This window comes from Neomonachus schauinslandi, chromosome 9 (assembly GCF_002201575.2).
Source record: "Neomonachus schauinslandi chromosome 9, ASM220157v2, whole genome shotgun sequence".
Classification (NCBI taxonomy): Eukaryota; Metazoa; Chordata; class Mammalia; order Carnivora; family Phocidae; genus Neomonachus; species Neomonachus schauinslandi.
This window is the reverse complement of record NC_058411.1, coordinates 46,279,545-46,306,591: the sequence shown is the minus strand read 5'-3', so window position 1 is coordinate 46,306,591 and position 27,047 is coordinate 46,279,545. Positions and strand designations below refer to the sequence as shown.

The following is a 27,047-nucleotide window of genomic DNA, read 5'->3' as shown; positions in this document are numbered from 1 at the left end:
GGGGCAGGAGCAGAGATCTATTTCTAGGCTGGCAGTACACACCATTCCTTCACACCCCCAGAGAATCTTTTGGGAATATGTCTTCACTGCTAGGCTACAGGTAGCAGTGGAGGACTTGGTTTGGCTCCCGAGCCCCACAAGGATACTTAATCAGGGCCATTCCTTCCTGAGCATGTGGGTTAAGTAAGATCTCAGTGGTAGTGGGACCTTGGAGAAATGAAGCTGCTGGAATGTTGGCCACAGAGCAAAATGGTGCAGCAAGAAGCTGCAAGCTGCAGGCTCCCAGCTAGCTGCCTTGGAAGGGACTACAGCAAATCAGGAGCAGCCATTGAAGCTGGTGCTGGATTTCAGGACCCGAAACTGGCCAGGGGCTGTGGACCCCCCAAAACCACCAGCAGGAGCACCGTCAACAACTGGCCAGTGCAGGCTAAGAAGCAGCCTGCGCGTGGGGAAGGGGGGCCGGAGAGGCAGTCGCTGGAAGCTGTCGTGGAGGTGAGGGCATGAGAAGGGGAAGGAAGGAACAGAGGCACCAGAGGGACATGGAACAAAGGGGGAGAGGGATTCTGGGCACACTACATGCGAGCAGCGCAGGAGGAGGCGAAAGCGCCAGCTTGAACGAGAGGGAGAGAAGAAAGCGGCTAAGAGCTACCAAGAAGAGGAGGAAGTGGGAGATGCGCTGCTTCCTGTAGAAAGCACGATGACTGAAGACAAAGCTGGGTGGGGACCAGTCCCTGGGCTGCAGGCGCCGCTGCTACACACGCACAGCGCACAGCGGCGGCGCTCCGTGGCAGCTCCTACTACTGCTGGGCTGGGCTGGGCTGGGCTGGGCTGGGCTGCGCTGCGCTGCGCTGCGCTGCGCTGGGCGGGCTGCGCGGGCTGGGCGGGCTGCGCGGGCTGGGCGGGCTGCGCTGGGCGGGCTGCGCTGGGGCTCGCCTGCACACTTCGGCTCCCACACAGGACACCAGCCAGTCTCTGACCCGCCGCGGGCGCCAAGGTAAAGGGGACGCTTTTCAGCTTGTTCCTTTTTCAGTAAGAAAATGACCACCGCCTGCGGTTTTCAGGGCAGATTGCTAAGGGAAGAGAGGGACTTTGCTTCAGGATTGGGGGAAAGGATTAGGATGGGTTCTTTTAGAAGGGCTTTGGAGAATGACTAAATTTGTGGCATGTTTGCCTTAAAAAAATCATCATTAGCGCCTAGCTTTGGTCATTCGTCAGGAAAGCATGCTACATGCAAGGAGCCGTTTGCATAGTTCTCTTGGAAGAAGAGCAGGCATCAGTTGAAATCAACTGGGGCTCTGAAGCTGTGGGCTCATCATCTGATCGTTGCAGTCCCCTCATTTTAAGGGTGTAAGTGGCGGAAAATGTTGGTTGCATTGTCTTTCTTACATATTTCACTGAGGTGTCTTCTGTTTTGTAGTATAATGACTGTGATTGAGCTTTTTCTTTCTTTTTTTTGGTTAAATCCTTTTGTACTCAGAATTTGCCAACAAAGACTGGAATTGCGTATGTGAGGGGCAGTATTTACCGTTTAAAGAAAGGTGTCTTCCTCCCTCTGCTCTGTGCCGCTGTAGCCTCAGAAACAGCTACCATTTGCGGGTGGGTCTCCTTCTAAAGTTGCATCCTTTCTCAAAGGAGCGTGGCGGGTTTAACTTGTCCAGAATCAGATATGTATCGATTTGATGTTTATACGGATTTTATTCATCTGTAGGTCAAGATGCATATTAACCTCAGTGAGGGACAAAATGTGAAAGTGGAGCTGGGTTATTTCCTTACCTGTATACCCCGTAACCAGAGCCAGATAGTAAAATCAGAATGCGATTTTTGTTCTTTGATTATCTTGAGCAATGGATCCTGTTAATGAGAGTCCATGACCATGACTTGTTCAAATTTATGAATGATATGTAAAAGTCCAATAAATAGGTCCAACAGACTGAAAATGACATTGTGAGATTTCTTTGGCAGGATATGTAGGAGAAAGAGTTTAAGACCCTAGTGAAGCATGATTTAAGAAATTGAGCTTTGTCTCCAATGGAAAGTGTGGGTGAGCAATAAATGGTCATTGATAAAAGGTTTTTTCTTGAATTTTTAGAATGAAAGGAGATAAATTTTCAAAGGCAAGAAAGAATTGCTTATAGTGGAGTAAAAATAGTAAAAAGGTCGTATTTAGACACTCAAATTCTTAAAACAGGTTTTTAAACACTAAATATGCCATTGAGAATGTATGTGCTTCCTCCTTTATCACCATTCTCAGTTATGAAGAGCTGTCAGGTCTGTTTTTTTTAATGCCATCTTTCTGAAATTGATTTGGCGTCTCAAAATTTGTGGTGTAGCAGTACATTTTCAGAGATAAGAATCTTTAGGTACTAAAGAAAAAAATGTCTACTTTTCTGAGGTTACTTATTAAATTAAACTTGTACTGTGTCTAAGGGGCAAAATATTGCTGGTGTTGAAACCATGGAGTTTCCCTGTGGACTCATTGAATTTAATCAAACCTGTAGGCAAGATAAGTCATTCCATGTATTTCACAGTTGCACTTCCCATTTCCCTCCTAAAGTAAAAAATATGTAAAGATAATCTTCCACAGAGGAGATAGAGGGTAGATCTTGGATCTAGAATGCCCCTAATCGGAGTTCCATGATCAAGCTGCGGGTCATTAAATGAAGTAGAAAGTTGGGAATCTGGGCTGTATGAGGATGGGGCTCACCGCTTGGTACTTACTTATCTACAGGCTGTGGATTCACTAGATCGTGCCAACACCCTGCTTTGTTTGGGGATGTGTAGACAATCTGCGTTATTCTTCCCTGTGTGTTTCACAAACAAGTAAGAAAATAAAACCTTGGCCCTTAGGCGCAGGAGAGTCCAGGGCCCCCTGTTCTCTTTCACAAAACAGCTGAGAGCTGCCTATTTTCTGCACTGCCCAAAACATTTCCTTAATTGTTCAATTCCATCTTGAAGCACAACATTAGTGAGTAACAGCTGATCAGTAACTGTGATGGTAGAAGGTTTAGGAAAAGATAAAAAAGCTCCAGTGCTATAAAATGAGACTCCACTTGTTCTGGCCATATGGAATATTGAAAGACCTAATGCTTTTGCCCAGAGTATTCAGGGGCTTTTGAGGGAGTCGACCTACACTGAAATTTTAATCGTATATTTTTTTTCTGCCATATGGCCAATGGCTGAGTGGAAACATGACTCCATTATTTCGTGGCCAGCCCTGGGCCTCATATGGTGGGCACATAGTGAATGTATTAGGCTGACTGACTTGTTTAGTCCACTTCAGAAGGCAGGTCTAACTTTTAAGTATAAAAGCTGTATCGTCAAAGCAGAAAGCCAGTTCAAAAAGACAACTGTGGATAGAATAAAAGAACACTGTGGAGTGAAAAGAACGTGGGCTTCGAGAGTCAGGCAGATCTGTCTTTGAATCCTACCTCTGGTTTTTACTCTTTGCCCCGGTACGTTAACGTATAAACCTTAGTTTCTTCGTTGTAAAGAGGAGTTAATAGTACATAATCAAGGTTTGTTTTTTTTGTTTTTGTGTGTGTGTGTGTGTGTGTCTGTGTTTTGGTTTTGCTTTTGTGTGTGACTGTGAGTGCCTGGTCCGTAGTAGGTACTCAGATGTCCGTTTTCCTTCCCTGGGGGCATAAGGAAAAGTTAGCATATAGTCCACCTTTGCCACTACCTCCAAGTTTCCAGGAAATTGTTTTTTTTAATTGGAGTAAAATATGTATAACATAAAATTTCCCATTTTAACTATTTTTAAATCTTCTGTGGCATGAAGTATATTTTGTTGTATAACCATTACTACTTATCCATCTGCAGATCTTTTTCATTTTCTCAAACTGGAACTATTCCCACAAAACAATAACTCCCCATTTCCTCCTCCTCTCCCCTAGCAACCCCCATTCTACTTTCTGTCTCTGAGTGTGACGACTCTAGGTACCTCATACACGTGGAATCCTACAGTATCTGTCTTTCTGGGCCTGGCTTCGTTCACTTACCATAATATCTTCAGAGTTCATCCATGTTGTAGCAGGTGTCAGGATTTCCTTCTTTTTTTAGGTTGGATAATATTCCATTGTGTGTACATACCACAATTTATTCATTCATCTGTTGGACACTGGGGTTGCTTGCACATTTTAGTTATTATAAATAGTGCTGCTATGATCATGGGTGTACAATTATCTGTTTGAGTCCCTGCCTTCACTTTTTTGGGTACCCAGAATTGAATTGCCCAATCAAATTGTAATTCTATTTAATTTTTTGGGAAATGACCATACTGTTTTCCACAGTAGCTGTACCATTTTACAATCCCATAGCAGTGCACTGGAGTTCCAATTTCTCCTCATCCTCACCAACACTTGTTATTTCTTAGGGATTTTTGTTTGTTTGCTCTTGATAGTAGCCATATTATTGGGTATGAATTGGTATTTCTTTGTATTTGCGTTTGCATTTCCCTAAGCATTAGTGATGTTACACATCTTTTCATGGGTCTATTGGCCATTTGTATATCTTCTTTAGAGAAATGTTTGCTCAAATCCTTTGCTCATTTTTTAATTGGATTGTTTTCAAGGAGACATTTTTAAATGGTGAGATCTCCTAACATAATGTGTCCTAAAGATCCTGATTATAATATTTGTATTTAATCTCCTGCATATACCGGTATTATCCCTGCCCAAGTAAAATACTTCTCTCAGAAGTAACTTCTAAAATCAAAAGGAGAAAGTAAGAAAATCTGCATAGCTCCTGATAATTGGTGATTATCAAGAACCTGATCGTGAAATCCAAACTCTTACTGTAGACAGTCACACTTGTGACCCTGCTGGTCGCATGTGGACCAGGCTACTACAAAGGAGGCACTAGGGGACTGTTGTTTCCATGTCTTTCTAGTTTCCTCTCATTAGCTGGATGAGAAAGACTGCCCAATAGTTGGCAGGGTCAGAAAAAGGGAAGAGCATCTAAAATACTAAATTATTTTCCAGCTCTTTATAATGGACAGGATTAACCTATGGAGAAGGGGCTATAGTAGTTAACAATAGATTTCTGAGAGAGGTTTCTACTAACGAAATGTGATTCTAATCTGAATTTCACTTTTGAAAATAGAGAATACTTCTGGGTTTCATTTCCTACTACACATTTCACCCCAGATTCTGAAACTGGTGAGGCAGTGTGTGGCCAAGGCTGAGGGGAGTTGGGCAGGAAGATGAAGGAGGACTCTGTTAAGAGCAATGATATCTGAGATTTATGGTGTGGGTATGGAGGTTGACCTTGAATGATTTGAAGAGCTGCTGAATGATCGTATGTGAAATTCTTGTAATGCACTATTTGTGTGTGTTGGTTGGTTGAATAATGAACCCCACTTTGTTTAATTTGCAAATCTGTTTATTCTACAATTACTGGGAGGATCCATGACTGGCTTTACTAGATCCAGGTGGAGAAGGGAATTACAGAGCTGTGTTAAGACCTAGTCCCTGGCCTGTGACCTCATAGAATGGTACAACTGAAAATGACCCGGAGATGAGCTTGGCATGTATCAAACTCTCCATGATGGATAATGGAAGAGGCCCAGAATTTAAGTTACTTTTCTAGAGTTGCACAGATGATTAATACCTTACCCCAATTCAATCTCCATTTCACCTCCCTCCATATTAGGGCAAATGGGCAGAGAAAGTCTTTACACATTGTCACTTTTAAAATTGTAAGACTAAATTATTTTCTTTAAAAAGAGGACTATAATGTTTAAATTTAATATCCTATGTAAGTACGCAGTTTCTGTGTTCAAATTTGTTTAAATGTAATGATGCCACAGTGGAATTTGAGATTCAGATTTCCAGGTAAGAGCATTAGAGATATATATATGTTCCCCCAAATTCTTATGTTAAAGAAACTAAGTTGTATTTAATGGGAGTCATTGTTCAGACAATCTCTAGAAGACTTCATTAAATATTAAAAAGAGGGAGCTCAATCTTCAACTCTAGTGATAACATGTTTCTTAGAAATGGTACCACTGTATGCCAAGGTTTGAGATAAGACCGGATCAGCTCTTTTATCTCTTGGCAAATATATGTAAACAGTCAAGCTCTTACTGGAGAGGCTTGGAAAAACCAGTCCCTTGACCCCTTCCTCCCTGTCCCTTTGGCCTTTCCTTGTCTCCCTGCCAGCCTGGTTGTCAGGGTCAGGCCTTCCCACAATCCTCTCCTCAGGCACCTGGCACTCAGAGCTAATAAAGAGGGTCTAGAGCTGGGTTCTACTCCACCTTCACTGCAACATCAGCAGGGCCATTGCTATTCTTTGAAAACCCTTTTCTTTCTTTTTTTTTATTTCATATTTTACTATCCCCTATGCATTTTCAATAAATCCATTAGACCCAAGTCCTACCTGTATTTATTACAGGTGACCTCACTTCTGTTTATCTGAGAAGGCATATATTATAGGCTTCCTCAACCTCATTACTTACCACCTCAAAATTTCTCTCTGTCTCCATTCATTCTCTTCCCTGGTCTTCCTGGGTCAAATTAACACAGCCTTTTGTTCAAGCCAGGAGTAAACTCTCTACTTGGACTCTCCATTCCATTTCCTTTTACTTTGTAGGGGACTATGTTCTGACAATAATTCTATCTCTTTCCTATGTATTTGGTTTCTTCTCTTTATTGGCCCTTTCCTCTTTGCCTGCAGATGTGATTAGTTCACACACATAAATTTAAAATTAAACCTGCTGCCAACAAAGCTTCCCCTTGACTTTTATAACCTCCACTAACCTATTCTCCTTCTACCTGTAGGGGAAGAAAAATAGTTTTCCCACTACCCTTCTAAGTTCTCGTCTGGGAACACTAACAAAAGGCAGATTGATAAGAGAAAACCAAACAGGTTTATTAACATATATACCTCATGTATACATGGGACATACCCAGGGAAAAGAGAGTAACTCTCAGTGGTGGCTTAGAATTCAGGCTGAAATACAAACTTCGGCTAAAGACAGAGAAGGAGGAGTGGAGGAGGCCAGTTATGGGGAGGTGACCAGGAAAAGCATGGTAAATAAGAGTAAGATTTTTTATGCAGACTTAAGTTCATGCCTGTCTACTGACTAGGGTCTAGTGATTTAGTCATCCTTCCCTTTCAGGTAGGAGAGGGAGGTGCCCTTATAAATGGAGATTTCCTTTATAAATGTAAATTTCCCTTACACAAGTGGTAACTTCTAGTCTGTTTTCACAATTTCTCCTGTGTCTGCTGTTTCCCAAAATAACCTGCTCAAAATAATCCTTATGTCAAGGAGGCATATTTTGGGGTGGCACATTCTGCCACCCTTCATAGTTCTCTGGAGGCTCCCAACTTCCCCACCGACTCCCAAGTTCTCCCTAAATATGTTTGTTCTCAAGATTTGCATTTTCTGCCCCTTAATTTTTCCCTCTCCCTTTATCAAATCCTTTTCTATGATTTTGGTCATTGTCACCATGCAGGTCAGTTCCAAATCTGATCCTTCATCCTGACCACTCATCTGCTGTCTAAACTTGTACATCAAGCACCCTACAAACAGTCAACCCACTGAAAATGAAACTCACATGTCCAAATCTGTGCTACCATTGCCTTTCCCCACTCAACACCAGCTCCTACCTGATTCCCCAACTATTAATGACATCCCATTCTCTCAGTCCCTCACTTATGAAAACTCAATTTTGTTTTTTTCTCAACAAACAGTCCAAGTTGTAGCCAATCCCATAGCTTTTTGCACTGTCATTGGGAACACATCTTGACACTATCCACTCTTTTCCATGTTGATAGCTGGTGTCTTAGTTCAGGCCCTCCTAACCTCCAGCTGGGCTGGTTTGTTTGTGTTCCTGCCTCTCCCTAGAATAACTTTTCTACTTCCCCTTCCACACTTCACCCCACAGTCCACAGTCTTACTTCTCTGAATAGCCAAATTCCATTTGTTCTGTAAATGCTTCCTCTTCCATGAAGCCTTCCTCGGTTTCTTCTCTGCCCTCCCCAGGAAGAAACAATCTTTACCTCCCCTGAAATCTTTTGTTCTTTCTTCACAGCAGTTAGCACATTGTAATGTGTATAATGGCAATCTTCATTTTTTCCCCTTCGGCCAGCTCTTTGGGGACAGTGGCAACACCCAGTTCCATCTTTGTCTTCCTTATAGCACGCAAATACAGTTCTATGGGTTTTTTTGTTTATTTGTTTTTAATTTCAGCTTTATTGTGGTATAATTGACAAGTAAAATGGTAAGACATTTAAAATGTACAATGTGATGATCTGATACAAGTGTACACTGTGAAAGGATCCCCTCTATTGAGTACATTAACACATCCCTCACTTCACATATCTGTTATTTCGTGTGTTTGTGTGTGTGTGTGTGAACATTTAAGTTCACAAATGCAGTTTGTTTATAATTCACTTATTTAATGAACTTTCTTTCATCACTTATTTTTTGGTGCAGATTAGGCTAGATACTCTAGGAGCTCTCTAGGAGCTCCTAAACTACAGGGGAAACAGGCAAATGCTGACATAATTACAATCCAGTTGGTCAGCATGTCCACAAGTCTTAACTGCATGTCTGAATGTGCCACGTGTCCTTCAAGAGGCCAGGGAGACTTGGATGAATAAAACAGGCCAGTTCTTTGTTTTCTTGGAACTCACATTCTAGTGTTGGGAGAGATCCAGTAAACACATAAACAAATGGCTTTTAGATCTGGCTGCACATTCAATATTACTGAGGGGTACTTTGAAAAAAATACCCAGGTTCCAACCTCAGCCCAGGCTGATTAGATCATAGCTAAGTTTGGACCCCATCAACAGAAACACATTATAATAAAAGAAAATATCAGGTAGTGAAAAGTGCTGAGATGGATGAAAATAGAAACAGGTTGAATGATGGGGTTCGTGTGTATGATGGTGGTGGTGATGGGAATGTGTAGTCCCTGAAGACCTCTCTGAGGAAGTGACATTTGAATTAAGACGTGGTGAGGAGAATGCCATGTGAGGATCTGGGGAGAGAGGGTTCCCAAGCTGGTGCAGGTGCCTTCCTGACGTAAGGATGGGGTGAAGTTCTAGAGGAAATGTGTCCTTTTCACCTATGTGTATAATAATCTATGAAATAGGTCTTTCCAGAAAGCAGCTTTTCTATTAAACTAGGCAGACTCCAAATGCAGTACACTTGGCTGCTGGGCTGAGTACTTGGTCTGGGTTAAATTTTATTTAGATCAAATTGATTTACACAGTCAGGAAGACTGCTTTGTTTAATTATATTTTTCTACAGTACAATCAGCACTACAGGGCTTGTCTGAATTAAATGCCAATGTTAATGTTTAAAATAACCTTAGGAATTTGATATTATCTCTTAGATGAACAAAGTAGAGAAAGCAATGATTTCTGCCCTAAATTCTGTTTGGAGGAGCCAAGGAAAACCTCACAGAGGAGTCATTCAAACCACACAGAGTCAAGCGCTCGCTCATGGTTGAAAGAGCGAAGATCAACACCTTTCAGCAATCAAGTTGAGAACTAGCATTTGCTGGGCATGCTCTTTGTGCTGCTGTGTGTTGAATACTTTATGTACATTACTGTTTGCCATGAGTTTTAAAAAATCATCCTGTGATATGAGAAGAGAGTGTTTTTCAGTTAGGACACTTTTGGCTGCTGGTAAAGGAATACCCTACCAAAATGATTTCAACGGTGGAATTTGCCTCAAGTCATCCTGAAGGAAAGGTAACTCCAGAGTTATTCGCCACTGGGCACTGTTCTTAGCAACCTGCGTTCTTTCCTTCCCCCTGTTCTGACATCCTCAGCAGGTTGGTGCACTCTCTGAGGCTGCTCCCCTGCCCGTGCTGAGATGGCTGCTTTCAGACTAGCAGCCGGATTTCAATATCTAGAGGCCCAGCGAAGGGACTCATTTCTTTTCATGTACCTCTTATTAGTGTGACAGAAAAGCTGTCTCCAGCTGAATTCCCCCCACAGTTCACATGCCTTATCTGTAGAGACAAGGCAGATGGAACTGCTGTGATTGGCTCAGGTGAGAGTTTCCTCCTGAGGCCGTGGAGCAGCCCTGCCTCTCCGAAGAACACAGTCACCAGAGAAAAGGTCTGGTTCTGTTAGCAAAGAAGAGGGAGGTAATGATTATCAGGTAGCCAGCCAGTGGAGTCTGACACCATTATTATTCCCAGTTTATAAGTGAAGATATCAAGGCTCAAAAAGGTTAAATAACATCGAGATCACACAACTTGGAGTTGAACAGTGTTTCCATGCATTTCCCTTTGAAAAACACACACAGTACAAACAAAGAGCTTGTTTTTGTTAATGGTGGTGATCTAGGTAGACTGGAGAAAGAATCCTGAAAGAAAATACAAAATGGCTAATGTGAGACTTAGTAAAGAATAACCTTCTAAACCTATAATCCCAGAAGAAAATACATCAGGTCCTATAAAGCAATAAGAATGTCATTTAATTTAGACAGCATTTAATTTAGTCTTGCATTATCTCCATTGTAAAAACAAACATATATATATATATATATATATATATATAAATTGAGTTTTCCTGACTGATCAGTTAAGTCAATTTGATGTAAATAAAATCCACTCTGGGCCAAGACAGGAGCTAGAGAGGCCGAGGGCTCTGTGTATGGCGTCTGTCAGACTCAAATGAAAGCTTGTTTTCTCTAGAGAGGTATTTTGTTGATTACAGCACCTGTGAGAGAAGAATGACTAATCTCTGGAATTGCTGATTACGAGTTATTTCGAAAATTGGTTTTCACTTTCCAACTCTGGAGGCAACCTGCACTTCCATTACTGTTGCCTTTTCTTCATGGTTCCTACTTTCCACAGTGGTGGTGGTGTATTTCAGAGGTTCTATATGTGAGGCGGCCCTCGTGGAAAGGGGAAATTTCAAAGTGGAATTGCTGATATTACAGTGTTTTGACCGCTTGTCTCGAGGTGTGCTTTCTTTGCATCCTCATCAGAGCAGACTAAGGATTAATAGTAGGAGTACATTTTCTGTAATAGATGATAGAGTGCTTCCTACTCATATTTGCATTTTTAAACAGGAAAGTGAAGTTAATTTCTAGGCTTTGCCAACAGAGCTCTGCTTAAGAAGGGTATTTGTCTGATCTGTACAGAAATGAGAAAAATTGTGAAAAAATTTTAACAGGAAAAAAAAATCTGTCATTTTAGAGTCTTTTTGGAGAACTGAGCTGATCCTTTGCCATTTTTTAAAAATCTCATAAATGCTAGCTGTGTTTAGGGAACATTGCTGTGGAGGGACATTAATTTCACTAAGAGAAAGAAAAAAAAAACCTTGCTATTGAACAACCCCTAGATTTTCTTTTAATTAAAATAATACAAAAGTTAAGTAAGAAAAGGTGAAAATTTCTAGGTTAAAAAAATTATTTGTTTTTTACTATAAGTCTTAATCCTCAAATACTGTAGTGTAAAAAATAATTTTCTAAGGCTTACTACACAGGCAAGTATAGTAGTTAAAGAACACCAGTTTGGAATCAGAATCTCTTGAGCAAGTTACTTTCTATGCCCCAGTTTCATCATCTATGAGATGGGAAATAATAATGACAATACCTACCTCACAAACTTGTCAGGAGAAAATTATATAATGTATTAAAATGTTTATTTAGCATAGTGCATGACATATAGTAACTATTTAGAAGTCTCGCTATTCAATTATTATTGTTGCCATAAAGCTGGAGTAGAGCATCTTTTATTCTATCCATGGGATTCTTACCAAATTCTAGCAGAAGTGATTGTTACGGCCCAACATTAGTCACAGGTACAAAGAACTTGGAGGAAGGAATCACCCAAGGAGGACTATTTCTTTGGGGTGGCCAGATGTCACTGTTTTGACTTAAGTGTCCCTTGCACTATTTGTCCAGTAATTTATGCGCTCAGTCATAAATATTTCCAGTTTTCCTTCTGAACTCATGATAGGCTTACTTTACACTTCTCTGTCCACTTTAGGTAAGTGTAGCCACATCTCTTGTATTAGCCAGTGAAATGAGAGTAGAAGTGCTTTTTACCACTTCCAGGAAGAAGCTTCTTTTTTTTTTTTTTTTTAAAGATTTTATTTATTTATTTGAGAGAGAGAGAATGAGAGAGAGAAAGCACATGAGAGGGGCGAGGGTCAGAGGGAGAAGCAGACTCCCCGCCGAGCAGGGAGCCCGATGCGGGGCTCGATCCCGGGACTCCAGGATCATGACCTGAGCCGAAGGCAGTGGCTTAACCAACTGAGCCACCCAGGCGCCCCCAGGAAGAAGCTTCTTAAGAACCAGGATGGCAGTGCAGTTCTTGGCAATTGGCAGTGGCAAAAGCACAGAAATGGGGGCTGCACTCTTGAGCCTGGGTCTTGGAGTAAAGACAACATAGGGATGGGTCTAGCCACTGACCTGCGATGGACATGTAGTGGGAGTGGGAAGTAAGTTTTGCTGTCCTACACCAAGATTTTGGGGTTGTTCGTTACCACACAGTATATCCTAGCCTATCCTGACAGATTCATGCTGGTTATCCCTTCAAACTCTAGAGGAGAAGTATATTATTAGTAATAGTACATAAAATATGTACCTATTGGGAGACAGTAATTTCTAATGACTATTTTGTGTATGTGTGTGTGTTATATGTAAACATCAGGAGATAGAGTTTTAAGTTAAATAGATTTATAAGTTTCCATTTACATTTCTTTTAAAGTAAGGTTTATATCCAATTCATATGGAGGAAAACTGACATAGCAAAATCAGGACTCTGAATTCTAGGCTCAATACTTTCATTGGAAACTGGTCCCTCCCATTGAGAGCTTACTCAGAATGGTGCCTTGTGAAGCAAAGAATCTAAAATAAGATGATAAACTAAGCCACACCCATGGCCTTTGTCTCCAGTAAGAAAATGGTCTTCCCTAAGCCCTATGGCACTGTTCCAGTTATAAACAATGACACTACATAGAGGATCTTAAGTAATATGTATTGAATAAATGAATGGAAGCAGTCCACAGTTTTTCCAAATGTCTGGACTCTTTCATGTTTGCATTTTAAAGATTTATTTATTAGAGAGCACGTGTGCATGAGTGCCTGCAGGGGGGAGGGGCAGAGGGATAGGGAGAAAGAATCCCAGGCCGACTCCGCTGAGCAGGAGCCTGACCTGTGGCTCCAGCTTGCAACCCATGAGTTCATGACCTGAGCCAAAAGCAAGAGTGGGATGCTCAACTGACTGCACCAACCGGGCGCCCCCATGTTTGCATTTTAAAATGTCTTTATTTTGGACATTGGTTTAAAAACATCTTGGTACTAAAACTTATATTTATTCTTTCATAACACTTTACATGTGACTGACCGTGTACTCACAGATTTAGGCTATTTTATTTGATATTTTTTACTGCTGATTTTATTTCACTTGATTGTTTCATTTGGGTCTCTAAAACTACATTATGAAATACCTTGATTATTTAAATTAGGGAGAGATTAATTATCTCCAGTGTACAAACTCAAATTAATTTCATTATTAACCCAAGTTTTAAATTGATTAATCTTGGAGCGGTTAAGGAACCAAGTGGGGTTTTTTTTCATCCTTAAGGAAAAGGGCATATTTGATTTGATGAATCTCTCTCCATCACAGCAGTTATGCTAATAGGAGCAAGAAATTTGCAAGAAAACTTTGAATAGCTTTTATAAACCACCCAGAAGCCGGTGTGTCTGGGGCTTCTGGGAGAACAATCTGTGAGTCATTTTAAAAAACAAACACACTCATAATCACAGTGCATGTTGTTACCATGGTAATTAGGCCTGTCGAGTTGGCTTGCTTACGTTCCTGTCAAGAGAAGAGGGGGAGAAAAACCGAGAATTCAGAGCTTGGACTATCAGCTTCTATTTGCCTATTTCAAGAGAGAGTTTAGGGGGTTCTTGAAAACGTACTGGCATAGTCATCCTAAGAGGGAAGTGAGGAAACTCTGGCATCCTGCCTTTGTTATTGAATATAAGTTAGCCATATTAGTGTCGGGTGTTGTGATTCACAGGAGAGAAAAGGACCATTTGGCATTCTCTCTGGGAGAAGGAGGGGAAATAGGTCCTTTATCTGATGTATAATTACATGGAAGTCTCTAGGGTCTACCTGGGGAAGTGTCTTGTGTGCAGGTGCACAGCGCTTTAATGATCTTCTAAAAGGCACCAGATACCACTGGCAAAATGTTATTGCAGATTAAGGGATCTGCATTATAAAGTGCATTATTCTAATATGGGTAGAGACTGGTTTCAGTGAGGCCATTGTTTCAGAGCTGATCCCCAAGTAGATGAAATATCTTTTCTCTATTTTATGGAGTAGATATGACTTTTTTTTTTTAGATTTTATTTATTTATTTGAGAGAGAGAGAATGAGAGAGAGCATGAGCTGGAGGAGGGTCAGAGGGAGAAGCAGACTCCCTGCTGAGCAGGGAGCCTGATGTGGGACTCGATCCCAGGACTCCAGAATCATGACCTGAGCTGAAGGCAGTCGCTTAACCAACTGAGCCACCCAGGTGTCCCTATGACTCTTTTATCTTGGACAGTCATCTTATAATACAGGCCATGGGCCACAGAGATTAGGGAGGTTATGTGAGCTCTTACAAATCTGTCGCCATTCCAGAGGAAAGTAAAATCAAAATATGATGTTTGTTTGATGGACGGTCGACAGAGTTATTGGGCCAGTGGTTACAGTAGGAGTGAGTCATTATGATTCTATCTGAGGAACAAACAACACCCTTAAATTAAAGGTATGAGTTAGTGTATATAAAGCTGTTTTTTTAAGACTTTCTAAGTTTAAGAGGTCTAGAGATCTCGGAGTCTGAACGGTATCCTCTTAACTGGAGAATTATAATATGTTGACCAGAGTTTTATTTTATTTTTTTAGAGTATTCCTCAAGCAGATATTAAAGCAGATTTTATTTAAAGCTAAAGAACTTTTCTGTATTAAAACTATTTTTCAGAATGCTTGAAATAAAGTGCCGTGAAGTATGATGAAAAGGTCATACAGGGGCGCCTGGGTGGCTCAGTCGTTAAGCGTCTGCCTTCGGCTCAGGTCATGATCCCAGGGTCCTGGGATCGAGTCCTGCATCAGGCTCCCTGCTTGGCGGGAAGCCTGCTTCTCCCTCTCCCACTCCCCCTGCTTGTGTTCCCTCTCTCGCTGCGTCTCTCTCTGTCAAATAAATAAATAAAATCTTTAAAAAAAAAAAAAAAAGGGTCATACAAACTCAGGGAGTTGGTGTGTGATTTATGCCCTTGAGAAGATATAATAACTACTTCTTGAAACTGTAGATTTCATTTTTTCTCTCATATATGAACAGAAGGCACATGTTGCTTGAGCTCTATTCTGTGCTATCTTAATTTTCTTAAAATTACTAACCCATGCTTAAATTTTTTTTTTTCTGGTAAAGTAATTCATGGTGATTATTGAAAATTTGGGAAAAAAAATGTGAAGAAATGACCCCTTCTATTAATTAGGTTGTTGGTTGAACCGCATGTAACAGAGGCTTCACAGTGGGGCGATAGAAGTTCTTTCTCTTTCACATAATAACCCAGAGGTGGGTGGTCCAGGGGTGAAAAGGTAGCCCTGCTCCACAAGATCATCGAGAGACCTAGGCTTTTTCTATCACGTTCGTCCATCACTCAAGCCTGTTTCTCTTGCTTTTGATCTAAAGTAGCTTGCCCTAAGGATCCCACTTATGACCAGCAGGAAGGGAGAATGTTGGAAAGGAGAGGGCATGTGTATTTTTCCTCATCATTTAAGGTTTTTATATGCATCATTTCAAAGTTCCATCATGTAGAGTTTTTGTTTACTTAATAAATTATATTACTGATATTTAGGCTATTTCTAACACCTTGGCGATAATTCTTTGTCTACATTTTGGATTTTTTTTTTTTTAATAAAGTCAAGGAGTGTTATCACTAAGACAATGGTTGAGAACATATTTGAGGATCTTGATGAGTAGTGCCAAACTATTTCCCTGAGAGGCTGTTAGCACCAGTAATGTGCTAGAGTGCTAGGCACCGAGCACCCTCAGACGGGCTGCTTCTGCAAGTCCCACTAGTCATTGTTATCCCTAGGGTTCATTCTCTGAAAACAGGTTGTGTTTGGCCCTTGGCTTTTTTTTTTTATTTTATTTCTTTGCTGTCATTAATCATGAGATAATGCTTTCCTAATAACTTTGGCTCATTTAAAAGCATATGATCCCTTCTGGTCATCTGGGAATATAATTGGTTGGGCTGAGGCTCTAGCACACCCACCAGTCTGAAGTGTCTTTATAGACACAGGTGTTCATTCGGTCCTAGGACCCACTGTGAACTTGACATCCTCTGAAGTCCCTGTGGCCAGGGGTGTCAGTGTCTCTGCTGCTAAACAGCCCACAGAAACATTAGATACTAAAGATGCTTTTATCATTCCTAAATTGTCCAAATCTACCCTCTGTAAGGGCTAGATACACACAAGTGGAAATCCAGCTCTGTTCATAACTCCTGGAGCAAGAATGTGTTCTGCCTCTGCCCCTTTGGTCCTGTTAGGACCAAACCGGGTTAGGTCAGGAGGGAAAAAACTTCTTCCTAGTCATCTCATTTAATCATTTCTGTCACCAAGAACTCTGCTTCCCTTAGGTTCCCAAGCCCACTTTATGTTTCATGTTTTCTTGAAGGCAGGGAAGTTCACAAAGGGATTCTTATTTTCACATCTGCTTCTTAAAAGAAAAAGTGTTAACAGAATGTTTGTTCTTGGCTCAGAAATGTAAACCTGTGAGACCCTCCGCGCTTAGAGCTCTTCAGCCATTACCACCAAACCCTATTTACAGAAACACTCATTTGCTTAATTCAGCTCTTATGTATCATGTTATTTTTCCTTTTTATAAACAACAACAACAACATTCATTTTCCTCTCTGCTTTCTCAACAGCCCAGATCTGCCAGTGAGCCTCAGGCTTTGGGAACTGAAGAGGTAAGAATTAAGGAATATTTTCTCCTCCCAGGAGCTTCTTGAATCTAACCAGAACTTGAAGCAGAAAAGATTATCTTAACTGATCCTGTAGACGAATGCATTTAACATGTGATGTTTATCCATAAGAAATATGCATAGAGGCTTTAGCAAAATTAACAGGACTTCAGGATTTAAGAAAAAAGCAGTTATCCTTGAAGATAAAGTCTGATTTCTCACCCAGATTTTCCCATTTCCTTCTAAAAACCTGAGCTGGAGAGCCTTGAGGTCACAACCTGACAATGTATTCCTCTGGCACCATACAGGATTAATCAGTTGAGCTATTGCAGAAATACCCTGTGCAAGACAGACATCATCGTAGATTAGATCAGAGAAGGGTAAGCCCTGTTCTTAACAGATTGGTTATAGACATTGTAAGGGCTTTCCCAGCAGCAACAAACAATAATAACAAAAGGTCAATCTAATGCTATAGGGGTTTCTTCTTAAAGAAGCTAACTTGGCTTTTGAAAGTAGCTAAAGCCATTTGAATCTGGTTGTAAACTTGAAAGGTCATCATATTGCTGAGACAGGTGATAATGTGTTTGCCCTCCCCAATCTACAGTCAGCAACGTGGATTTTTTTCCCCCTATTTTAAAATTTAACCTCATTAGGAAAAATTTCAAGCTTTTTCCAAAATAGAGTTATATAATAGACTTCCATATCCCCATCACTCAATTTCCACAACTATCAACTCATGGCCAATATTTTTCATTTATTCCACCACCTATTTCTCTTCTTTTTTTTTTTAAAGATTTTATTTATTTATTTGACAGAGAGAGAGATAGCGAGAGCAGGAACACAAGCAGGGGGAGTGGGAGATGGAGAAGCAGGCTTCCCGCCGAGCAGGGAGCCCAATATGGGACTCGATCCCATGACCCTGGGATCATGACCTGAGCCGAAGGCAGACGCTTAACGACTGAGCCACCCAGGCACCCAGGCGCCCTTTTTTTTTTTTTTTTACCTATTTCTCTTCTTTCCCCATTGGATTATATGTCAGTGATTTGAATTTGGTAGTTGGATTTTTAATTGTTTATTTACATAACTATTTAGTGGTTATAGAAAAGTGCTAATAAAAAATACTACCTACCTATAACCTGATTTAGTTTACTGGAGCTAGTCTTTCATCCATGTATTTATTCAGCAAATATTTAGTATTTTTTTTTTTTTAAAGATTTTATTTATTTATTTGGCAGAGAGAGACATAGTGAGAGCAGGAACACAAGCAGGGGGAGTGGGAGAGGGAGAAGCAGGCTTCCCGCAGAGCAGGGAGCCCGACGTGGGGCTCGATCCCAGTACCCTGGGATCATGACCTGAGCCGAAGGCAGGCGCTTAACGACTGAGCCACCCAGGCGCCCCTAGCAAATATTTAGTATTTGCTAGTATTAGAAACTTAGAATCTCTGGTATAGAGGGGCGCCTGTGTGGCTTTGTCGGTTGAGTGTCCAACTCTTGGTGTCTGCTCAGGTTATGGTCTCATGGGTTGAGAGATTGAGCCCTGCGTCAGGCTCCGCACTTAGTGCGGGGAGTCTGCTTGAAGATTCTCTCCGTTTGCCCCTCCCCCATTCTCTCTCTCTCTCAAGTAAATAAAGAAATTTAAAAAAAGAAAGAATCTCTGGTCTAGAGCTTTAAGAAGAAAGGCCCATGTGAGTAGGCTTTTAAGACCATGTATAGCTACCTCATATTGAGGTTCTTTTGGATTTAAGTACTTAACATCTTACAACTGAGTACAGAGCCATCCCTGCATTCTACCAAATACAGTAGTCCCCCCTTATTTGTGGGGGATACGTTCCAAGACTCCCAGTGGATGCCTGAAACTGCACTAGAACTGAGCCCTATGTATATTGTGCTTTTACATATATATATACATATATACACACACACACAGATATATATTTATACACATACATACACACACATATGATAAAGTTTAATTATAAAGTAGGCACAGTAAGAGATGAACAACAATAGAACATTTATAACAATATACTGTAAAAAAAAAAAAGTTATGTGACTATGGTCTTTCTCTCAAAATACCTTATTGTACTGTACTCAGTACTCACCCTTCTTGTGATGACACGTGATGATAAAATGCCTACATGTGAGAGGAAAGGAGGTGAATGACAGAGGCATTGTGATGAAGCATTAGGCAGAGGATCACCTGTTTCCTCACAGTTGACCAAGGGCCACTGAAACTGCAGAAAGCAAAACCATGGATAAGTGGGGACTACTATACTGCTCATAATGAAGACTGTCTTAGAAGTATTTGATATTCTGTGTCTGATGTTTATGTTGATTTCTTTCATGCTAATGAGTGGACTTAAATGTTTCAAATCAATCCAGGCAGAGTTTCTCAGTGGGAGTTGCTGGCAGGTTGGATGGGACAATTCTTCATTGTACTCTTTGGTATTCCTGTTCTTGGCTCACAAAAGGCCAGTGGCATCTTCCAGTCATTGTGATATCCAGAGCACCCTAAGTAGACATTGAGAACTACTGTGTCTTTGCGCACAATTTTAGAGGGCTTGTCATTTTCCATTCTCAAAAGCATTTTTGCTTCATGCAAAATTACTGATTTCAGTTATGCTCAGTGGTTCCTTATATCAGTGGTCATGTGCTAACAAACTGAAGAAAGAAACGAAACTAAGTAGACATGTAAAGAAAAATGGCGTTTTGCGCTACCAGAGGGATTTTGAGCAAATTTTCTCCAGTACCAAATATGTTTTTTTTTAAGTCTATGTAGAGAAGCAAATTAAACACTGGGTAAGAAATGGTCAAATATTAGGGTTTGGAGCAAAATACTACCAAAGCATCAGGCAAACTGAAAAGCAGCAGTGTCAATGAAGGATATATTCATTTCCTGTTTGCTGCCGTAACAAATTACCACAAACTTAGTGGCTCAAAGCAATAAAAATTACAGTTCTGCAGGTTTGGTTCTGTGGGGATTTCACTGGGCTAAAAGCAAAGTATCAACAGAGCTGCCTTTCCTTCTGGAGGCCCTAGGAGAGAATTCTAGAGTCTACCTTTCTCTATCTTCAAAGCCAACAGCATTGCATCTCTGTATGTCTTCTACTCTATCTACATCTCTTAACTCTGAAATCTTCTTTGATTTTAAGGCCCCACGTGGTAAGATTTGGCCCACCTGAATAATCCAGGATACTCTCCCCATCTGAAAGTCCTTAATTCAATGTCCCTTTTCCCTTGTAAAGGTTATATATTCACCGGCTCCAGAGATTAGGACAGGGACTTATTTGGGGGCTATTATTCTGTCTGCTACAAAGTGAAAGAGATTAGTTATTCGGAAAAGCAGAAAGACCTCAGGTAGCAGAGGTAGGAGTATCTAACATTTCATCATGTAGGGTTGAGCAGGGTTAGGGTTTCCAGATTGCTGAAGCAAGTTCTTTTTTTTTTTTTTAATGTTTTATTTATTTATTCATGATAGAGAGAGAGAGAGAGAGAGAGAGAGAGAGGCAGAGGCAGAGGGAGAAGCAGGCTCCCCACTGAGCAGGGAGCCCGATGCGGGGCTCGATCCCAGGACCCTGGGATCATGACCTGAGCTGAAGGCAGACGCTTAACCATCTGAGCCACTCAGGCGCCCCTGCTGAAGCAAGTTCTTGTCTGGACTCTGCAAATCCTGTTTTGTAGATATAGCCCCTGAAGTCTTTTGCTTTTCTTGGAGTATTTGGCATTGGATCCGGTGGGCAGGTTGAAGTCCCACAGCTCCTTTCTTGGCCAGACATTTTGGTACTATGGGTGTGGCCTCTAGAGAGCATGCTGCTTTTGGAGTTTCTCTAACTCTGGGGTGTTTGCCCATAACGTACAGGTTCCAAGGTCTTTGAATAGTACCAAAGAAATTGAAGATTTTTATTTTTTTTAATTTTTATTTTTTTTTAAGATTTTATTTATTTATCTGACAGAGGGAGAGGCAGCGAGAGAGGCAACACAAGCAGGGGGAGTGGGAGAGGGAGAAGCAGGCTTCCCGCTGAGCAGGGAGCGGGATGCGGGGCTCGATCCCAGGACCCTGGGATCATGACCTGAGCCGAAGGCAGACGCTTAACGACTGAGCCACCCAGGTGCCCCGAAATTAAAGATTTTTATTTTATGCTCTTATTTCTGCCTGTCGTATTATGTTATATTTATTAGGCTCTAAAATATGGAAATTGGAGGAAAAAATAACATAATATTTTAGAACCTCACTCTAGTGGTATTTATTATAGCTAATTTCAAAGGATGGTTTAATTTCCATCATATACCAGGTAGGTCATCCCCACAAAGTAAGAAACCATTTCTTGCCTCGTGAGTGAAATAGACCACTGGGTTTTTTTTTTTTTTTGAAAATCATCTCTGGAGTAGAATGAGCTGGAAATTTTTGTTGGAGATTTTAATTTTTTTCAGCTATTTTTTTTAGCAAGTCTCCCCTCTATCCACCTCTAGACATTCCAACAATGCAGATCCGAAGACCAAACCTAGGACTAGCAATAGGGTAAAAAACCATCCTGATTTGTCCAAGACTGGGGGTTTCCTGGGATACAGGACTTTTGGTGCTAAAACTGGGCCAGTCCTGGGCAAATCGGGATGGGTGGCCACCCCCACCAGATGTCTAACAAATGGCTGCAGTGGACAGTAGCTGTCATGTCCATGAATTGTTAAAATAGAAAATTTTTTTTAAAGATTTTGGTTTTGGGGTGCCTGACTGGCTCAGTCAGAAGAGCATGCGACTCTTGATCTCAGTGTTGTGAGTTTGAGCCCCACCTTAGGTGTAGAGTTACTTTAAAAAAATTAAAATAAGTAAGTAAAGATTTTAAAGTAATCTATACACACATTGTGGGGCTCGAACTTACAATCCTGAGATCAAGAGTAACTCACTCCACTGACTGAGCCAGCCAGGTGCCCCAAAATAGAAATTTTGATTGAACTAGGTAATGACAACAACCCCCAGGATTTGGGTTGAAGACAGCAGTGACTCCAACTCTTGGAAAATCTGTATCTACATATACATGTTTGCCCAAACCAACTTAAAAAAAAAAAAAACAAAAAACCCCAAAAAACCCAAACCCTCAGATTCAGCACTAAGAAGAACCTGACATTTAGGAAGTGTTACATTTCATGCCCTACCCTTTCAGTTCTCCGCACCCTCCTACAGGATGCCTTCCATGAACACATCTTTAATAACTTTGTCACTGAAGTGACCACAGTACCTCACTGCATCTTTTTCAGCCTGTCGGCATGTATGGAAATTATAAAACCCGTTTGCCAAAGCAGCACAGGACTCTCTTAGTTTGAATCCTGTCTTTTTGTACGATAAAATTGACCTTTCCCCACCTAAGAGGCAGCATAGACTGTCCCAAAAGAGATAAGTATTAGGAAGATGATCTTGAAAGCCTGAGGGGAAGGGATTGGAGTGGATCCTGTCTTGGTGTCTTATTCAGCTCAAGAACTTGGTGCTTCCTGAACCTCCAGCTGTAGAGAGTGAGCTACTTGCCCAGATCTGAGTAGCTGCTTCTGGGTAAAGACTCTTGCTCAGTCCTTCCTCCCTGCTTCCATCATACATTGCCCTGTGTTAGCCTCAGCAAGCCAGACCAGGAAAACTGGAATACTGAAGGTCCTAGGGTCTCATTTTTTACATTTCTGTGACCTTTATTTGGATATTTTTGTTCTTTAAGCCACTGGGACAAAGAGGACTGCAAGAACAGTAAATTAGCTTCCCCAGAACAGACTTTTGACTTTCAACACTCTTTTTTTTTTTGGAATGTATTTTAGTGTTCCCTATCTTCCAAACTGCCCTAGTTGGTGGGTACAAGGAATTTTTCTTCAATAACTAGTCCCCACCCCCCCGCTTTTTTTTTTTTTTTTCCAAAATAGATTGAGCACTCTTAGTCATGGAGGGTAGGGTCTGGTTTTCTGACAAGAATAGGTCTTGGATAGAACTGTGACTTATTTTGATAGCTTCTTCAATCCCTTTTTTGGGTTCTTTCCTTCTAGGACAACCAATCCTGATTTCATTTTGTTAGGACTAGCATCATTTCAGCTTTAGACCTCTGCTATTTTTTTGTGAATCAAACAAGTTCCAGAAGAAATGAAAGCATACCAAATCATTATGCTGTCATTTAAACCCAGAGTCTTTTATTCTTTGCCAGAGAGAAATTAGAGAGTAAATGTAAATAAGAGGTCCAAATGACTATTCTGGGTACAGGGTTCGTTTGAGGGTAATAGAAATGCCTTGGAACTAGAGAGAGGTGATGGCCGTACAACACTGTGGATGTACTAAGTGCTGTTGAATTGTACACTTTAAAATGGTTAATGATTAATTTTCTGTTACGTGAATTTTACCTAAAACAAAACAAAACTGATTGGATTTCAAGTGGAAAAAGAAAAAAACTGCTTCTCCCTCTCTTTAAATTCTGTAAGAAGTCTTAGCCATTATAATGCACTCATGTTAAGTTTCTAGACCAAAATTGTTGCTCTATCCTGTCCCATTACTCAGAGAAGATATTTAGATATAAAAGTGTCTGCAAGGCAGAACTGATGAGGAAACACTCCAGGGGGTGAAGGAGGGACATCTGAGAGTTAAGACACTAGTTGTTTATTAAGATGTATAGGTTTTGTTACTAGATTATAGACTGGCCTATACTTGGCAAAGCTGATTACAATAGAAATTTATTTTTTAAGTTGAACCATTTAAAACCCTGGACAATCTTCTGTCTTTCATGGGATAGACGTTGTATCAGCTAGGTTGGACAGTTTTTTAATATCCTGTAGTTGCAGACTGCAATTGGATATGATAAAATGGAAAGAGTCCAGATGTGATAACTTTAATGAAATGTGAGCAAGGTAACAAATTTCAGATACCGAAATGCCTTTTATTAAAATATCTCCCTTGACATCCCCAGGGGCTGTCATGTGATCAGAATCTGATGGGGACTTTTTTTAAGGGATGCTTACATAAGGGCTCACACAATCCTTGGTTTAATTATGAAGCTCTAAGGTTTTTTAATTCCTTCTAGATTTAGAGGCAACCATTTTGACCTTTCTACAGAGATGTAACTAGGCAACCAGTAACCACACTTAGCCAGGGCACAGCATCCAAACTTCATAGCCATTGCATCATTTAAAAAAAATACCATTTAAATCTGCCTTTTAGCTCTGGCATATGCTGCCATGTAATCTTTAATTTCTTAGAAAATATCATGCAAACCCCCAACTGTAAAATGGAATGGTTCCTAGAAGCCCAGCATCCTCCGAAGTTAGTAGGGAAGTGTGCCTATAAGAACAGCAGTAACAGAGTTGAGAGATAGCTGCATGCACTGTGCTTTATAGTTGGGAATTAAGAAGGTAGCTTTCATGTTTGGTGTGTGAAGGTGTAAGAGCTTAAAATCATATCCTCAGCGGGTAGCAGTGAACATTCCTCATGATATGATTAATGGAAAACATGTACAGTCACAGAGATGAAAACTGGCTTTTATTCTAGTGAAGTTGATTTTACTTTGCTGAAAGTAAAGTAACTAGAAATACCTAGTTTGATCAATAAACAAGAACTTACTGAAAGCTTTTTATGCATCAGACACTCTACGAGGTATATACTATATTCCTTTCCTGTGATACCCATGCTTTTAATTTAGTTTTTGTATTATGAAAGGAATAGATGTGTAAGATTTTTAAAATTCAAGCAATCGAGACAGACATAAATGAAAAATAAAAGTTTCTTTCCAAACACTAATTTCTAGCCCCACTCCCTGAGGAGCACTGTTTTTTTTTTAAGATTTTATTTATTTGACAGAGACAGAGATAGCAAGAGCAGGAGCACAAACAGTGGGAGTGGGAGAGCAGGCTTCCCGCCGAGCAGGGAGCCTGATGTGGGGCTCGATCCCAGGACCCTGGCATTATGACCTGAGCCGAAGGCAGCCGCTTAACCGACTGAGCCACCCAGGTGTCCCTGGAGGAGCACTGTTAATAGTTTCTTGTGCATCTTCCAGAAATGTTGATCTTTTGGTTAATCTGTATTGAAAAGGTGAACATGATAAGTGCCACTAAACCATCTGTTAGTAATGCTCTTCTGGACTACATCTTTTAATTTGGAGATGCTACTTGAACTTCTTTTTGAGCTGTGCCTTTTGAAAACTGAAAAAATGTCAGCACCAAAGTGATGCCAATAGAGCATAGTGGGAGGGAGGACCACACTGAAGAATGTCACTGTGTAATTTTAGCCTCCCTCAAATTTACATTTACAACTTAAGTAATAAACCTTAAGGGAGTTCTTTATAATTTTCAAAGTCATCTGGAGTACATTATCTCCCTGGATCCTGTTGATGACCCTGTGACGCAGGAATTACTTATTTTACGAAGGAGGGAGCTGTGGTTCTCAGAGGTTAAGTATGTTGCCCACGAGCACAGCGGATGAGGGACAGGATCAAGACTTGAACCTGAGTCTATTCCAAGTTATATTCTTGAGCCAGACTACACCAATAACTGTGAGGAACAGAGAGGCCCGTGACACCTTGGTGGCTCCTGCGTGACGGGGCTGTGCTGTAAAGCAAGTGGACGCTGAGGTTGCCCTCAGAAGATCTGGTTATGAAGCCATTCTGATCCGGTCTCGGGGCAATTTATATAATGCCCAGTACATACAAATTAGGGTGGCTGGCGCTCTCCTCACAGTTTCCTCACTGGCTCTGTCTATTCCTGTTTTGTTTGTTTGTTTGGGTAATACTGGCCTCAAGGGTGGGGATTTGACCCAAGCTGGGGAAGCCACAGTATTTCATCCCCAGACCACAGGAGACGGATCAAAGGGTGGACATGTGACCCAGCGGGGGCCAGTAGGTTCTTCCTCTGGAATAGTCCAACCCAAGTTGAGGATGAGGTCCCATCCTTTCTCATCTCAAGGCAGTAAGAGTCACATAAGGCAGTGTTTCAGTCTGCTGAGAGAATGAAGTCTGATGCACAGAAGGGAAGCAAACGAGAGAGACAGATAATGGGAAAGGAGAGAGCTCACTAACAATCGGAGACCATGAATTCAGTTGATGTGAGTCAATACATTTCCATTTCCATTTTTTACTTAAGCTAGTTCAAGTTGCTACAAGTTGCTTCACGTTCTGAATGATATCTCCAGGTCTGTTTTCTCATCTGTAAAATGGGGGTTATGATACTTGCCCTGACTATATCGGAACTGCTGTGAAGATTAGTTGAGATAATGAATTGGAAAACACTCTGTAAATTGTAAAATTCTGCACAAATGCAAAGTGGTATTATTCATTGATATGTTGCATTGACTTAGGAAAAATCAAAAGCATGAATTTACCACTCATTTGGAAAATAAGAAGTGAGAACTTTGTGAGAGCCATCTGGTGTTATGCAAAATTAAATGGAAGCTGCCAGAGTCCTCCAGATTTTTTTTTTTTTTTAATCTTCTTTCAAATACTCTTTGAGTTCTTATAGGCACTCATGATGAATATAAGAATAGAGCTTACCTTGCTGGCTCAAGTTAGTTCAAGCAGTTTCTCTTTTCGATATGTGGCTGTAATCCGGGGCAGAAACACCCACCCACACATGCATGCACACACACACTCAAACCAAACAAAAATAAAGCACCATGTTAATATTTCAACATTTTAGCTTTTTTACTTAAGAGATTTGTGCTACATGACATTTTGCCTTCATTAGAGAAAAATCATCAAAGAAAATCAGCCTTAAAGTAGTTATGTAGTTATTCTAGTTATAGAATTTTCTTCATTTGGGAATAATAGAGTTGGGTTAATTCTGGAGACAGGAGGTTAGTTGTTTTGGGCTTAGATGAGATCAGATCCATCTTTTTCCTTAATGGACTTATATCTTTGATATAAGCTCTCAGTAATCAAAATCTGTTCGAGATTATAATTTATGTCTGACACAGGAAGCATCACTTCATTTTTATAGCATTTTTTACTATATATGATAATACCTCTCAATGAAGGAAAACAGATGGTACCTCTGAAATCTGCTCTCTTTCTTAGATTTGCCATTTAGGCAGTTTTTATTGTAGCAAACATCTCTTTCTTCATATTGATGGTTAGACTTCCCCAGAAGTGGTTTAAAGTCTCAATCTAAGTAAT

General features: G+C 40.7%; 1 protein-coding gene across 1 annotated transcript in view; it reads left to right on the top strand.

Annotated features, from left to right (window-relative positions):
• Positions 1-884: 884 nt before the first annotated feature.
• The window catches only part of GNG2 (G protein subunit gamma 2), a 118,868-nt gene continuing 92,705 nt past the window's right edge, over positions 885-27,047 (top strand). The window contains exons 1-2 of the mRNA XM_021701433.1: positions 885-994; positions 16,895-16,936. The gene's annotated coding sequence lies outside the window, so the exon portion shown is untranslated. The remainder of the gene's footprint in view (positions 995-16,894; positions 16,937-27,047) is intronic.